Source organism: Eutrigla gurnardus (assembly GCF_963514095.1).
Source record: "Eutrigla gurnardus genome assembly, chromosome: 11".
In the NCBI taxonomy this organism is placed as follows: Eukaryota; Metazoa; Chordata; class Actinopteri; order Perciformes; family Triglidae; genus Eutrigla; species Eutrigla gurnardus.
Window position 1 is genome coordinate 23,244,802 of NC_139925.1, and position 18,267 is coordinate 23,263,068.

The window sequence follows — 18,267 nt, forward strand, 5'->3', positions numbered from 1 at the left end:
CTGTACAATAAATAAAGATGAAATGTAAACAATTAAAGGCACTGATGAAGTGGAAAGTGACCAGTGCTGTTCCTGATGGGGGGGGGGGGGGGGGGGGGGGTTGAGCTTCCTTACAACCTGGTGGATGAAGCTGTTTGCCAGTCTGTTAGCAAAGGCTTGGAGGCTCCTGTACCTCCTCCCAGATGGCAGGAGGCTGAAGAGGTTATGTGAGGGGTGGTTGGGGTCACCCACCACCAGCATCTCATGTAAAATGTGTGAGTATCCCCCCCCCCCCAAAAAAAAAAACTCAACAACTGCTCTGAATTGTGATATACATAGAAGAGCCAGCCTCCACAGACAGCAGTCAGAGATGGCCAAAAGGTGTCAAGTTCCTCCCTCTACTGGATGAACGTGGAGTTCAACTTTGCTTCGGTAAGGTTTTTTTTATAATCTGGGAGCACTTTCACTATGATGGAAAAATTCCTGTAATCCACAACTTTTATAAGGCGAAGCTGAACCACACAACAGAATGTTCAACGGATTGACATGGCAAGTCAAGTTGAGATGTATATAGATACACATGTGCACACGTTTTTAAAGTTTAATTGGATTGGTAAAGCCCCTTTCAAATTAGGCTTTTGCTGGCCAAGTCCATTGGCATCTTTTGGTGACTTCAACTATCAAACAGCAAAAGTGCTGACAGCAGGAGCCAGAAGGGCACCTCTTTCAGGATAGAACCATCAGGTGTGAGTGCACAGCAGCAGTTGAGAGACAGATGCACACTAAACACGAGGGTAGCCCCAGATATTTCAAAAGATCCTAGGAATGCACACAACTTTCTATCATGCTCAGGCAGACATTACCCATCTCCCTTTACATAGCAAATAGTTTGATATATTAATGCTCTTATACGTAGTATCGGAAGCCATTTCTGCTCAGGGTTATGAATTAACCCAAAGACAATTTAAAAAAAGATCCTTGATTCAATTTTGAAGTCTTGATGTAACGTGTTTGACTATTTTTAACCCATCTTTTGAGCAAAGCAACTTCCATTTGACTAGACCATTATCCAATCCACAGTAGAACAGTAACATGGCAAAAAGACCAAACTGAAGATTAGAAACAACTTTATTTCTTTTTTTGGAGACGTGTCCAGCCAGGCCAAGTCTGAAGATGAACAGGATCCTGAAAAGAACAAATTCAGAAAAATCTAAATGTTTTACAATAAATTCTCCAGAGTGTGCTAATTTTGTACCTTCAAGATGCTCAAAAGCCACCCTTGGCTGGTGCTTGGACAGATTGTTCAGGTCTGGCTTCTTCCTTGCTGGTAGCGTGAGCGGGATTTGTATGTGTAGACTGTCGGCGAGTTTTTGCCAGCTGTCCTCCCTGAATTTGGCAGATGAAATTGTTGCCTTTTACCTGTATGATATGTTTAACTTCTTCATATTTCTGTAAGGTAGACTAATCCATGTTTGTGATTGGTCAAATTCTGCAAACCTCACCTCTTTTATGTGCACGTGCTCATAGCTCGCAAGGGAAACCCTGGGTTGACTTACCGAGTTGATAACCAGCTTCGTGTGACCGCTTATCTCCGATTGCCTTTGTTAGGGTTACTTAAGCTGGATCTCTGAAAGATACCCTGGGTATGTTGAACTCGCTTCGTAGTACAGGCCCCTGGTCAGTGAACGAGGTGTTTATAAAACCAACAACATGGGGAGAAGTGGACGATGCACTTTTTGTAGTCCATTGTTGTTTCTCCACCGAAGACCCACATCAATCTCCGGTGTCAATCATCACATTCTAATGACCTAGCTAAGTGAATGGCTGCGGTCAAATAGTCTATTTTGCTTAGGAAGGTTCCTAACTGAAGAAGAGATCCAGAAGTAAACAAGTGGCCGCCATGATAAAAGCCGTTCGAATTCTCTAAATGCAAAGGAAAGGAGCTCCAATGCTTCCTTTCAGAGCTCCTTTAGCATAGGATGCAACGGACCTTCCTATACGAAAGGAAAGGAGATCACGTCAACCCACAATTCTTTGCGAGAGCAAAATTTAAAGTTCCGCACACCTCAGCCGTTCATAAAAACAAACAATATTAATAATAATAATAATAATGGATTGGATTTATATGGCGCTTTTCAAGACACTCAAAGCGCTCTGACAGGGTTCTGGGTTCCATTCATTCACACACAGTCATACCGGTGGTGGTAAACTACCATAGCAGCCACAGCTGCCCTGGGGCAGACTGACGGAAGCGTGGCTGCCATTCAGCGCCTACGGCCCCTCCGACCCCAACCTCAAACATACAGCAGTCATACACATTCACACGAGGCAAGCTGGGTGAAGTGTCTTGCCCAGGGACACAACGACCATGACACAGTGACAAGGGCGGGGATCGAACCGCCGACCCTCCGAACATTGGCCAACCCGCTCTACCAACTGAGCCACAGTCGCGCCATACCATGCATATATATATATATATATATATGGTATGGACATTTAAGACACTGAAAAATGCATTTGACACTACACATGCAACCATCTGTATATTCCATTATATTGAAGAATGTCTGGGCAAGTCTTCCCTATATTTTTGTGATAATATGCCACTTTATTGTACAATATTGCTATGCGTGTTGCATAAGGGAAAACTGGTGTCTTTACCTTCCGATATCGGCGGGGAAGGGTGGAAGCCAAGTTGTCAAACTTTTGTTGGTTCCAGCGCATGGCCATGACCGTCAGCATTCCTATGCGTCCTGCAAAAATAAAAAATATGAGATTGTCAACCTTCTTTCCAGTAGCAGTAGGAGAAGAAACTGCCCAGACTAAACTGCAGTCATGTGCCATTTGATTATTGTCCCATGAAAGGGAATAGGTAAATAGCACAGGATAGTGAAGTAGCATGAAACAGTGGTGCAGGACAGTAGGCAAATGGTACTCTGAGTATGGTATGGTACTGTATGCCCAACCAACAACAGTACAGTACATGTTTTTGATCACACTGCCCCTCCTTATTATCCTCACTTCTAATAAAATAGGATGATGTATTGTAATCAATCCATCAATTTGTGTTGAATATTCAGAGCTTTATATTTTCAGAGCCAGCATATATGCATGAGCTCAAAGTGGCTCACCATTGTCATCAGGATCAAAATTGACCTTACCCGCTTTTGACATGTGCTTTGTGGTAACAGCAATCCTCGAGAGGAAGGCGTTACACTGCTCCACCTCTTCCCCAAGAGTTGAACCAGCCCCCTCCTGATACGCTCCACTCCATTTTACCTTTAAAAAACAAAACCTAAGTGGCAACAATCTTATGCAGGTTTTCAGGGAAAGAAAATGTCATGGACAATCATTTTTTCTTACCTCACATTTGAAATTGTGAGCTTTTGCATGAAAAACAGAGAAATGGCCTCATGGTGAGGAGATGCTGAAGCTCAGGGCATTTCTCTGTCACTCTTCGGAGGTATGGCCAGTACTTACATGCCACATCCATAGCGAAAAATGTCACTAGCTTACAGGCCATTTGCTTTTGGAGGTACAGGGGGTAGGCAGAAATCTCACCCCTGAACATATTGAGACACGAAGGAGAACACCATGACGACATACAGCGAGTTCCAGGCCCTCCTCGTCTGTTTGTCCTGAGGATTTCTTAGATGTTTCATTACATTACATTTTTTCAGGGGAAACATAATACATATTGATCATGCATTATGCATCGTGTTAATATTGAGTGTGTTTCCGCAGTGCAGCGTGTGTGTGAAGGCCCTGGGAGATATGCTGACCCCCATGTACTTGCAGTGAAGTTCTCCAGACCGGAGCCTAACTGGGACAAGAAGACCCAACTCTTTTTTGAAACTATTTCTCTACTGAATATTATACATTGTGTATCATCAGGTATTAATGTTATGAAAAGATATTTCTGGTAGTAATTGCCACAGAGGCTTCTATGAAATACACGTGAAATATGTTTATTGTCACATACGGTTTATATGGTTAAACAAACACAAAGGACTGCCCCAGATTTAAAATGTTTTAATCAGCCTTCATTAAAAATGAGCACACACACACACACACACAACAGGACCCGGCTCAGTCAGTAGTGGGGCTACACATCAAACATAAGTCACCTGGAGGCACGTTATTGAAGCATCAACACATAAAAACAGCTTATTTTAAGCAGTAAACCCACAAACATCCAGAAAAATGGATCTGTGTCTTTGTTTCCCCTCCTTAATAGCGGCATTTAAACAAAGCAAACATGCATTATGAGTGAAGTACATGTGTTGTGAGTGAGGAGGAGGCGGAGGCGGCTGGGTGTGAATTATCTTCATCCCTGTGTGTTGTTCATATACAAAACAGCGTTGTGAGACATTTGTCTGTTATTGGACACGTCTAAAGAAATACTGTAGCAGGTGATCCAGGCCTGGAAGCTGCTGTTTCCCAGAGGATGCGTTGACGGTAGTGATGGGCAGATGAGGCTTCGTTACACTTTGAGGCTTTCCAGCCAAGCGGTTCACAAATAGGTTCATTTCTTGAGGCTTCATGTGCACACAAACCCCCCTGCTGGTCAAAAAGTGCTACAGGAGTCATTCATGCCATGAATGAGAATTACATTCACCTGTATGTAATGAATATAAGTATTGATCCAAATAAATACATTTTCTATCTGCATGTGCACTCGTAAATAAGTGTAATATTGTAAATAGTGTTTCAATACCGGTGTGTTATTTTCATTTATGTATGATGAGACAATAACAAACATGACATTGACAGGAGAGTATTTGTCTTGAAGTGCTATTGTGTTTTAACAAGGAAGACTGCTGTACTTATGGATGAAGATGATTTGAAGAGGATTGTGCTCTTGAACATTGGGGAGGGTGGTATATGTGCTTGTGCAACTGATATGGATATTTTTATTGGTTTTTATTCAAGAACAGTATTTGTTCTACTGGATTAAGGCGTTTCCTCTTCTTGGAAATATCTTCTCCTGCTTTGGAGAACACTCTCTCACAGGGAACAGATGAGGCTGGGGTGCACAAGTATCCAATTGCAAGCTTATACAGGTTAGGGTATATGCACTTCTAATGCTGAACCTCCACTGTGGCCTCAGCTGTCACGTCTGGATGCCATTACTGAAGCATCTAGATGACTCCACAGTGTTGTTCCTGAGAAACATAAACAGATAATGTAAGTGAGGGTCATGATGATTAATGTGAAATATATTTTCAAATCAAAAAACCCTGATGAATCCTCTAGTTGAAATAATGACCTGGTTCTCTCTTCATTAGCACTGACGGTACCTGCTGTAGAATGAGTCTTCTGGCTAAGAAAACAGACACTCCTCGATGCCTCACCTTGCGCAGCAAAAGTGAGTGTACACACACACACACATGCAAAATAGAAGACGAATCATAGTCCCTCTCCAGTTACATCAGGTAGGGGGCATTGATATAGGCTACTATGATACAGTTTGTTGTAGGGCTGGGCGATGATGGCAAAAGTCAAAATCACCATTAATTTAACTTTTAACCTTGATTAATGAACGTTAATGAATGTTTCTTTTGTTTTGTATTTTACACTGCCCTCACCCCTGGATATTTTGTGATATTTTCACACATGATTATCTTTTGGGAGTGAAAATAATGATGTTTTAAGGCATGATGCTGTGGTTGATGTCTAGTTAGGTTTAGGCACAAAAGCCACTTGAACTATGAAAAGATCATGGTTTGGGTTAAAATGATCACTGGAGACAAGTTTACAAATTCCTTGAAGATATGCAACCTTTACTGTCATGGCAACAGTAAACACACTGACTAATTGACATGAGCAAGACTATGTCCATTAGAGTTTCTAAATGTCGGTTTAGATTATTTTTCGATTAATTGCTCAACCCTAAATTCTTTGTCTTTGTCTCTGTCTTTGTCTGTCAGAACCTTTACTATGACACTTGAAATGTAGCTCAGGTTGCTTCCATTTATCTTGGTTATCTTTGAGATGTTTCTACACCTTGCTTGGAGTCCAGCTGTGGTAAATTCAATTGATTGGGCATGATTTGGAAAGGCACACACCTGTCTATATAAGGTCTCATAGCTGACAATGCACATCAGAGCAAAAACCAGCCGTGAGGTGGAAGGAACTTCCTGCACAGCTCAGAGACAGGATTGTGTCGAGGCAGAGATCCTGTGTGGAGATGGGAGAAACTTCCAGAAGGTCACCTAGGGCTACACGATATATCGTTTGAACATCGGCATACTGATGTGCACATGCGTGATAGTCACATTGCAGGACATGCGATATTAAGTTCCCCCCCCCTTCAAAGTTAATTTACGGTAAAACAGTTCAACTTTGGAGCGACATTTCACCCCTTTCCCAGTAAGCCAGCATGGGGAATTTGGTATCAACAGATTCATTGAAATCTTGAGCTTGATGAGGCCATGCTTAGTGAGACCTTCTGGATCTGGACCTCTGTCATCACCAGGCCGTCATACAGGTTCTTCAGGTGAGGGTTCTAGCTCGTCACCTCCTCCGATTAATACCAAAATTGGATATATGGTCGGAAAGGCCTTGAGGACAAAAAGTTATCCAAAGATGTTCCAAAGGTTTAGGGGCGTGGCCAGGGCAACGCCATGACTGCACTACTATTTTGAACCTTCACCAAAAGCATCAAAGCTGTTATAACTTCAGCATTTCTTCTCCGATCTGCTCCAAAATATTCAACCTTGAAAAGAGTCGCGTCCTGAACGCGTCTGCACTGCAATATTGACTCACAGTCAGAGCGCCACCTATGGCGACATGAAATGTGACTGATTTTATGCCCTTTCTCTGAGTAACAGCCCCCCAACCCCCCCCCCCCCCCCCCTCTTGGGTGCACATACATAAAATATTTTTTCCTAGATAGACCATGTGGAGATGTATAAAAAAAGCCTCGTGGACCCACCGCCTAAAGTCAACAGGAAGTGTAAAAAAATGATTTTAACCACCTGCTTATTTCACTAATTAGGGCCCAAGCACTGACACAGTCGGGCAGCAAAGGCCTCAGCATTAAAAAAAAACTCATCAAAATTGGTGTGCACATGCGGCCTGGTGAAAAATTTGACAATTTTGAGGTTACGTATTCGGCCACAAAAAAGTGGCTCACTAGCGGAGTCAACAGTAAGTGGGCAAGTTTCTGACCACTCATTCCGACACGTTCTCCTCACTACAGAGGGGACAGACACAGGGATGGGGGCCAAAAGGAGGGGAGCAGCAACCACTAGGGGGAGTCAGAGATCTATCAGTGAGACATGGAGAAGGCTGTCAGCTCTCATACCCCTTTTCCACCAACGCGAACCATAGTTCAAGAGCCGGGCCGGTGCCGTGCTGGTTCGCAGTTGGTTCAACTTGCGAACCGTCCGAGAACCTGTTTGCGTTTCCACCGGCTAGAGAGCCCAGAGAACCACGTCATTACGTCACTGTATACGTCTGAGGTTTCCCCGCAGCGCTAATTTCAAGCATAGCAGACATGTCTCTTCAGAAAAAGTGTTTATTTTGGTAAATAATACAATAACAATAAAATACTAAAATCACAACATTTTTTAAAGTGTAGAACAGTGTGTGATCAATAGATCAGAGTGTTTGATGTTTAGTCATCTGCAGGTTGGACCTCCTTTCAATATCGCCGATGTCCGACAGCTCTACAAACACAAACCAGAGAACAGCGGTTTAATCACAAACGTGTCCACGACGCTGTGAACACAGATGTTATGTTACATTGGTAGTTGGTAACGTTTAGTGAGCCAACGGCAGTCAGAAAGTGGCATGCTAACGTTGTTATTAGCAATATCACGCTAGCTGGCTAGCTAGCCGGTCAGCCTACATTACCCGAGGAAGCATAGCCACTAGTTGCTGCTGTTACGAACGTAATCACTAGCTTGGTAAACTAAACAGAAATGTGTCTTTGGTTTGCAACTAGGTGAAACAATTTAAAAGTGAAACTTACCGGGAACAGTAACGTTAGTAAAACTCCGCAGCGGCGTATTTTCCCCCGTTGCCTCGAGCGTTAACCCCGCCCCCAGCCCCTAACGTAAACCGGGCCCAGTTCCAGCCCAGCAAGGAGTTGGGGCCGCTCGGGAACCAGTTTTCCAGGCCGAGAGCCGGCTCTTTGTCTGTGGAAACAGGAAGAACTGGTTCGCGATTGGGCACCGGCTCCGAACCGGCCCTCAAAATGCCTCGGTGGAAAAGGGGTATCAGGGGAAGGACCCTCTGGTCGAATAGTCCAAAAATAGGGTTCTAACTCCTATTCCTAACTTCTAATCATAACTCCTAATCCTAACTCCTATTCCTAACTCTTATTCCTAACTCCTAATCCTAACTCCTATTCCCAACTCCTAATCCTAACTATTATTACTAACTCCTATTCCTTGACCTCTGGGGAAAAGGTCACAGGGTTAAGGAAAGGCGATAGGAGAACTCAAAAGGATTTAGGAAAAGATGGCCACGGTGTTCAGAGAATCCGACCGGACTTTCACTAAACTACGTCATTATAATGCTGCTGATGATTGACAGCTGATGATCCGGTGTTTGACGTGCGTCTCCGCTTGAGAAACTACAATAATGGACTACAAAAAGCACATCGTCCACTTCTCCCCATGTTGTTGGTTTTATAAACAGCTGGTTCACTGACCAGCTTCAGTCCAGCAGCTCCTCCTTCCTGTTTGACCGTTTGCTGTATTTGCATTTCATTTGTGGGTTTAGTTTAGTTTTTGTCAAGTTATATACCATTCAATTATTATCACTGTCCAAACACATTTAACAACACAACTCCAATTACTATTATCTCTGCATGAGAGTAATTGTTAAATTTGTAAATGAACATATCGTTTGTTTTCATGAACGGCCGAGGTGTGCGTCAAATAAATGTTGCTCTCGCAAAGAATTGTTGGTCGGCGTAATCTCCTTTCCTTTCGTATAGGAAGGTCCGTTGCATCCTATGCTAAAGGAGCTCTGAAAGGAAGCATCGGAGCTCCTTTCCTTTGCATTTAGAGAATTATATGGCACTTATCATGGCGGCCACTTGTTTACTTCCAGTTCACTTCTTCAGTTAGGAAACTTTTGTTGTTATTTTGTTTGATACAAAGTTCTTTATTGTTTCCATTATTTTCTGAATGTATTTTATTTTGAAAGCTGTTGTAATTCAAGTAGAAAAAAGTAACTTTTACCCTCGTCATGTAACAGTAATAATAGTTTTGATATAACAATGATTGGCCTATTTATTTCTCATATAAAAATGTCAGTATAGCAATGATTGGCCTTTTTAATTCTCATTTTCATTTGTAGGAACAAGATACGTTAGATAGGGAAGAGACGTGTTCTAAAAACATGTTAGAATGCACCAGAATGCAGGAAACTGCATCTACTTAATTACATATCAAATGCTGGCATGGCATCAGCTTCCACACAACATTGACATGTTATGGTTTGAACAACTGATTTCACCTCCTGATGTCGTTGGGTATTCTGGGCGTCCCTTGCTGACGCAATCATGCTAATCACAATTAACACTGCTTATAATATCACCCAAGAAGAGCATTCTAAGTTTATTTTTAAAGATGTATTATTTGATGTATTATTTGAGTTGAGATTTGAATTAAGTAAATAAATACATCTTCATTCCTGTATATTAAATGACCAGTGTATATGGGAACTGTAAAGAAAAGGTATAACATGTGTATTATTGCGGTGCCAAAGGGAGCAGCGAAAGTGTTTGCGTGCACCTAAATGAAAATGTTAGTCTGGAGCCCTGATGTACATATTGAATGGGTTGCCTTAATCATTATTAGGAAAATTTAGATAAATTAATTAGAAAGATTTTTTTTAGGAGCCGCCACTGGTCAAGGAGGATCCCGATCCGATGCCTGAACTGATTACCACGATAAACCTGTGGGGAAGTGTAAATGCAACATATTGTGCTTTAACGGGGGTAGTGAGATGTTTAAAAAAATAATCCAATAATTATTAAAAAAACAGATTTATAAAAGAACATCATGATTGGGGGTCAGTTACTAGTGTGTCAGTTCATATATATTAGAGCTTTAGGATGTTTTTGTTAGTTGTGTGTATGTGTGTGTGTGTGCGTGTGTGTGTAGATATTAACACATCCATACAGAATGTTATAATGTAATGTGGACAATTGCACACAGTTGCATACATATGTTCCACTATAATGTGATGTAGGTTTGGGAGCTGTAGGATCCATCCATCCATCCATTGTCTACTGCTTTATCCTGTATTCAGGGTCGCGGGGGGGCTGGAGCCGATCCCAGCTGTCATTGGGCGAAGGCAGGGTTCACCCTGGACAGGGGAGCTGTAGGATGAGTCATAATAATAAGCAGGACACCGCAGGGAGTCGAACCCCATCTCAGTAAACTGAAAGTACCATCACCAGTGTCTTTCGCTTTTTGTGGCCAAATGTGAGAAAAAGAAAAACCTGCATAACATTTTGGTTGTGATCAATGTGTGAGTCTGATTCCAACCACTGCATCATTGTTAAAAGAGCTTAAAAAGTGTATCAGTGGTCCACACCCGCTGCATCTTCTCACGAGTACAGTCATTCAACCAACAACAATATTGTTTTAGAAAATAAAATACAATATTTAATGAAACTTTAGGTAATTGGAAATCACAGTTTTAGAGAGGATCAGAGGCTGTGCGTAGAGGTAAGCCCACCAGATCTAACTGGTAGCGCTCCACCTCCCGCAAAGCTCCGGCTCCTTCCCCCACAGAGAGGTGACGTTCCACTTCCCCAGAGCCCGCTTCTGCTGCCCGGGTCTGGTCCGTCCAGGTCCCCGGCCTCCACTGCCACCCATATGGCAGCGCACCCGACCCCGCAGGTTCCTCCCCAGGTTCCTCCGGGCCGGGTCACTCCTCTTCAGTGGTGGACAGTAACGAGAGTAAATTTACTTAAGTACTGTGCTTAAGTACATATCCAGAGGATTTATACTTTACTTGAGTATTAGATTTCTTTGGTACTTATTAATCTTACTTGAATACATTTCCAAGACAAATACTTTTACTTTTACTCAAGTTAATTTCTAGAAAGGCTGAAAAGTACTCGTTACTTTCAGGTCTGCTCTTTTTTTTTTTTCTTCTTTTTTTTATTAAATACTATTGGACACAAGCTGTGTTTGTCAAAGAAGGAACCCTATCACAGTGCACGCTCTCTACTGGGATCTACGTAAAAGCGAAAATACGTAATCCCTCCCCATAAGGATACCGCCAAAGTAGCCACGCTCTCGACTGTGTTTGTCAACACAAAACCGTGACAACGGCTGAGTCTCAGACTGAGTGTGATAATGATCCGGAGGAACTTTCAGAAAATGTTAGAGCTATATTCGATGCAGCATCGAACATGGCTGTGACAGTGCAGTTTCCTTGGCAATATAACACTGTAAGATACATTATGTTAATCTAGTCATACTAGTTAAAGGTATATGTATTGTATTATATTTTACTTATCTTGTGTGACTGTATAGCGCATAGCAGTGGATGGTATTTACTGGTGGTGAAGGAAGACATGAACCCCCCAAAGACTTTTTTTTACACAAATATTTATTAAGTTGTTAAGCCTAGAACCATTCATTTTATTTGAAATTTACTCTTACTCTTACTTTTACTTAAAGTACATTTAAAAGCATGTACTTTTGGATACTTCAGTTCCTTTAAAAGCAAGTACTTTTTTACTCTTACTCGAGTACCATGTCGACTGAGCTACTTTTACTTGTAACGGAGTAAATTTTGACCAGTAGTATTTGTACTCTTACTCAAGTACTGGGCTCGAGTACTCTGTCCATCTCTGCTCCTCTTCTTCCTTGGGCTTTTGAACCATTCTTAGTCTGGCCCCTCGCCTGAGACCAATTTGCCATGGGAAACCCTAGCAGGAGCACAACGCTCCAGATAACACAGCCCTCAGGGTCATAGGGACACACAAACCTCTCCACCGCGGTAAGGTGATGGTTCCCGGAGAGGGGTTTTTTTTTGTGGGAAACCGGAGCTCCCGGAGGAAAACCCACATGGACAAGGGGGGAATATATCATATACACTCAACAAAAATATAAACGCAACACTTTTGTTTTTGCTCCCATTTTTCATGAGATGGACTTAAAGATCTAAAATTCATTCCAGATACACAATATTACCATTTCTCTCAAACATTGTTCACAAATCAGTCTAAATGTGTGATAGTGAGCACTTCTGCTTTGCTGAGATAATCCATCCCACCTCACAGGTGTGCCACATCAAGATGCTGATCTGACATCATGATTAGTGCACAGGTGTGCCTTAGACTGTCCACAATAAAAGGCCACCCTGAAATGTGCATTTTTTTGCTTTATTGGGGGTCTGGGGACTCAGAACCAGTCAGTATCTGGTGTGACCACCATTTGCCTCATGCAGTGCAACACATCTTCTTCGCATAGAGTTTATCAGATTGTCAATTGTGGCCTGTGGAATGTTGGTCCACTCCTCTTCAATGGCTGTGTGAAGTTGCTGGATATGAGTGGGAACTGGTACACGTTGTCGTATTCGCCGGTCAAGCACATCCCAAACATGCTCAATGGGTGACATGTCCGGTGAGTATGCTGGCCATGCAAGAACTGGGACATTTTCAGCTTCCAAGAATTGTGTACAGATCCTTGCAACATGGGGCCGTGCATTATCTTGCTGAAACATGAGGTGATGTTCATGGATGTATGGCACAACAATGGGCCTCAGGATCTCATCACGGTATCTCTGTGCATTCAAAATGCCATCAATAAAATGCACCTGTGTTCTTCGTCCATAACAGATGCCTGCCCATACCATAACCCCACCACCACCATGGGCCACTCGATCCACAACATTGACATCAGCAAAGCGCTCACCCACACAACGCCACACACGCTGTCTGCCATCTGCCCTGAACAATGTAAACCGAGATTCATCCGTGAAGAGAACACATTTACATTTACATTTAGGTCATTTAGCAGACGCTTTTGTCCAAAGCGACTTACAATAAGTACATTTGTCAAAAGAAGGAAACAAAGAAACCACGACGTATCATTGCCGATGCAGTAAGAGCTAAAAATAGAACAAGAACACCTCTCCAACGTGCCAGACGCCATCGAATGTGAGCATTTGCCCACTCAAGTCTGTTACGGCGACGAGCTGGAGTCAGGTCAAGACCCCGATGAGGACGACGAGCATGCAGTTGAGCTTCCCTGAGACGGTTTCTGACAGTTTGTGCAGAAATTGTTTGGTTATGCAAACCAATTGTTTCAGCAGCTGTCTGAGTGGCTGGTCTCAGACGATCTTGGAGGTGAACCTGCTGGATGTGGAGGTCCTGGGCTGGTGTGGTTACACGTGGTCTGCGGTTGTGAGGCCGGTTGGATGTACTGCCATATGAAACGCCTTTGGAGACGGCTTATGGTGGAGAAATGAACATTCAATGCACGAGCAACAGATCTGGTTGACATTCCTGCTGTCAGCATGCCAATTACACGCTCCCTCAATGCTTGTGGCATCTGTGGCATTTTGCTGTGAGACAAAACTGCACATTTCAGAGTGGCCTTTTATTGTGGGCAGTATAAGGTACACCTGTGCACTAATCATGATGTCAGATCAGCATCTTGATGTGGCACACCTGTGAGGTGGGATGGATTATCTCAGCAAAGCAGAAGTGCTCACTATCACACATTTAGACTGATTTGTGAACAATGTTTGAGAGAAATGGTAATATTGTGTATCTGGAATGAATTTTAGATCTTTAAGTCCATCTCATGAAAAATGGGAGCAAAAACGAAAGTGTTGCGTTTATATTTTTGTTGAGTGTAGATTTAGGGCCAAATTGGTTTGTTGTTGAGTGGTGGGGGGAAACCGGAGCTCCCGGAGGAAAACCCACACGACACAGTGCAATTCGCTGTGCCGCCCTTTTTTTAAATATTAATATATATCTGTAGGAATTATAATACAGCATGCATTATTTTCCAAATTATAAATTTTGGGCCAAATTTTGTGTGTGTGTGTGTGTGTGTGCTTTCATCAGCGTCTATGTCCCGTGAAGAGCTTTTTAAACCATGGCTTCTTCTTCTTCTTCTGGATCTGGCTCAGAGCCTCGTCCAGCTGGGACCTCAAGGAGCTTTCTGTGGTCTTCAACTCCTCTTCTTTTTCTTGGAGAGCCTGTCTGAGGCTCTCAGTGGCCAGAAGGAGAGATGACTTCTCCTCCTGATCACTCTTGAGCTGAGCCTGATAGGAATATTTGTCTTTCAGGTTCTGCTTCTCTAGGGAGGCTCTCTCCTGCCACCATGCCAGGCGGTCACTCTCCAAGTTTTTCTGAAGAGCAGCCACGAAGTTGTTGTGATCTTCGTCCTGCATCTTCAGCTGGGCCACATGGTTTTTCTGGGATTTTTCTAGCTGTTGGAGGAGCAATGACTTCTCCTGAAAGCGCAGACTCTGAGTTTCAAGCAGATCTTTGGATTTTTTCAGATCTGCTGCAATCCTGCTGGTCTTCACTTTCTGCTGCTCCAGCTGGGCTTGAAGGATCTTTGTAGCCTCCTCCTGTTGTGTTTTAAGAGAGGCTACGATCTTCAGCTGGGCGTGTTGTGTTTGAAGAGAGGCTACGATCTTCAGCTGGGCGTGGTGCTTGTCCTGTGCTTGTTTCAGCATTGCAGTGAGGGATGACTTCTCCTCCTGATCACTCTTGTGCTGCTGCTCGGCCTTTGCTATAGCAGCCACAATTGGTTTCTTCCTCTGCTCCTGCTTGTGGAGCTGAGCCTGATAGGAAGCTTTGTGTTTCACGTGTCTCTTCACCAAGGAGGCTCTCTCCTGCCACCATACCAGGCGGTCACTCGCCAACTGTTCTTCAAAGTTTTTGTGAAGGGTTGACTTCTCCTCCTGACACTGCAGCTGCAGCTCTTCTGACTTTTTCAGGGCCGCTGCAATCCTGCTGGTCTCTGCTGCCTGAACATCAATCTGGGCTGTGAGGGAGGATCTCTCCTCGATCGCCTGGAGACGTTCGGTCTTCAGCTCCTGCTCTGCTTTCTGCAGAGCATCCATGAGATTTTTGATGTTCTCCTCTGGGTCGCTGATGATTCCCTGACAGGAGTCTGTGACCAGCTTCGTGTCCTCGTCGGTGCTGGTTGTGTGTGGACTTTGAAGGGAAGCCTGGGGTTTCTCCAGGGCCTTCTTAGTCTCCTCAACCTGCTGTTGGAGAGCTGCCTCCACCTTGCTCAACTCTTGTTGTAACTTCTGGGTTTGAGCCCTCTCAATGGTCAGGAAGCTCTCCAGTTCCAACTCCACATTGGTTTTAGCAACTGCAGGGAGCTGCCGTTCAGCACTGAGCACTGCCTTCATCTTTTGCATCTCAGCATGCTGGGCCTTGTTGATGGAGATCTGCTTCCGCAGATCATTCTGAGCTGTTTCCAACCATGCACATGGAGGGAGGGCCGTTTGAGCCAGAGCTGTATTCAGCTTGGCTTTCAAGTCACTTATCTCCATTTGCATCTGTCTGTCATTGTTGTGATCTTTGTGCAGATCAAGGAAATGCTGCATCAGGTCTTCATCGACTTCAAGAAGAACTCTCCCTTCTATTTTGCTGGAGGTGAGTCTCGCTTTGTCGTCCAAAGATTGAAGGTCTGCCTTCAATGAACTGTGATACCAGTTCATTGGGGTGTCACATTCAATATCTTCCATCAGTGTGTTTTTCTGGTAGTTGCTCTGTGCACTTTCCATCGCTACAACTTTGTCTCTGAAGTACATTGGCTTCTGACTGTAAGTTGTATAAAGAACAACTTTGGGCATTTTTACTTGTAGACTTCCACTGGCTTTGATCTTGATGTCATCAAGACATCAAAGATCAAAGATTCCATGGTCTTTGATCTATGACATCACAAATTCTGTGCCTTTAAACCTTATCCAGGTGACATGTTCTGTGGTTGCTATTGGATACTGATTTGATTTGTTGTTTGTTAAATTACCTTATTTGGAGTGTTGATGCGCCTAAAATGTTAGCCTAGCCTAGCACCCAGCTACAATGTCAGCCTAGCCTAACACCCAGCTACAATGTTAGCCTAGCACCCAGCTACAATGTTAGCCTAGCCTAGCACCCAGCTACAATGTTAGCCTAGCCTTACACCCAGCTACAATGTTAGCCTAGCCTTACACCCAGCTACAATATTAGCCTAGCCTTACACCCAGCTACAATGTTAGCTTAGCCTAGTACCCAGCTACAATGTTAGCCTAGCCTTGCACTAGTCATCGAGGTTTTCAGTGATTTTAAAGGAACCAATAGTCTTAAAATTAATTCTGGGGAGTTTAATACAGATTGGACTGATGTGTGATGTGCTCCCTTCATCCAGAGCAGTCCCGGCGGCATGGGCAGGCATTGGCGGGCCGTGCCCCCTCACAGAGTCAGCCATGCCCGCCCTGGGCTGGAAGCTGTTTAAATTATTTGGGTTTTGTTTTTACCTCGGAGTGGCCAACGCTCTACTATTCCTATCTCGGTTGGTCGATCATACAATTCAACCAATCCAACCAACGAACCAAGGCAACTAGCTGGCCAATTACAGGTGTTGGGGGGGCGGGTCACTCAGTTAACAACAAGTTATTTAGCTGTGGTGTTCGGTATGGATGTCCGTATTTTTCCCCCAAAAATATGCGGACAAGAAGTGAGAACGCGAACGGGAGCGAGCAGGAAGTAGCGATATTTACTTCTACTGGAAACGTCAGCACCGAAGTCAACACTGGAGTAAAAATTCCTGCTAGGAGAGGTAGCTCCCTAGCTGCTGTAGCTACCTCTCCTAGTAGGCTATGAGTTCAGTGTTCAGATTGACATCAGTGCTTCTGTTTCCAGTAGAAGTGAAGCTGTATGGTGCTATCTGCATGCCACAACCCTTGTTGCTGGTCTTCTTGAATAAATGCTCGAGTTGCATAAATGGACACAGCACTACACTATTTTGTTTGTTTTTAAGATTTTGGGATGAACTGCCCCTTTTTAGTAAGAGGAAAATTACTTCTCCACACTGTAGCAGTGGTCACGAAGCCATTATTCTGCCTAAAGCAAATAAAATGTAGGTTAAAAAACTTTGCCCCCCTGAAAAAATGTAATGCCCCCCCTAAATTTTTTTCTGCATGGGTCTGATCCAGAGTGTGTGACGAGTTTTCTGCAGCAACTGTAGATGGCCTGCTGCGTTGTTTAGGTAGATACCTTCATAAGTATATTTGTTTTGTTAAGTACAAACCAACAGTAAATACACAGCAGAATACCCACGTCTATAAGGCTGCAGCTTATAGGAGTGAACCATGACTGTGAGAAAGTCCTGTCATGGTTCATTATTCAGTGACTGGAGGTTATTTTATCACGTTTTTGCTGAGAAAACATTTGTCGTGACTGTTTGTTTGGATTCACAGTTGAGTTGATTTCAAGCTGATTAAAGCAGTTTTTAGCAGGTCAGAGCACCTGTTCTCATTTTAGAAATGAGTTTCAGTAGTTTGTCCGTCTCTCTTCTCTCTGGCCACCGAATAGAGCCTCAACCATCCATCCATCGTCCACCGCTTTATGCTGTATTCAGGGTCACGGGGGGGCTGGAGCCGATCCCAGCTGACACTACAATTTTCAAGTACCTGAGTGGGGAGTTCTGATCAGACAGAATTGGAAAACCAATATTCTATGGCCTGAACACCGGTAGAACAGATTCAACGCAAAATGTAAACAGATAAACCGTTTCAGATCTGAAGGCATGTGATAAATGAAATGCATGATTAGAGTAGTATGACTAACATGTAACCGAAGGTACTAATATGAGTGTGTTATTTAAGCCATTTAGTTAGGCATGTATGCAGCAAAGCAAGGATATTTTCCTACAGAGACCAAACTCAAAATATACATAGGCTACCAAGTTCAAGGCACTTCAGCGTTGGCTTCACTCTTCAGACCTGGATGTTGCTGCCTGCAAACACATCATGAAGCTGCCTTCAAGATCTCGATGACACAGAGGAGGGGAGCGAGTTAACCTTGTTGTAAAGCAACAACTAGACACTGTGACGGAGTTACTGGGCCTTTCCTCCAGAGTAATGGAGAGACGCAGGTTCTGTGATGTCTGCTTGTTTATCTTCTGGACACGCTCTGTAAATATAGAACACCTCACAACTAAAGGGTAATCCAGTGCAACAGAATGACAAACTATTGATCACGGCAGGATGTGATCATTGTTGTGCTGAACACCTTGTATGTTGTACATTTTTAAAGGTTGATTGAGGCTCTAGTCGGCCCTGCGATGG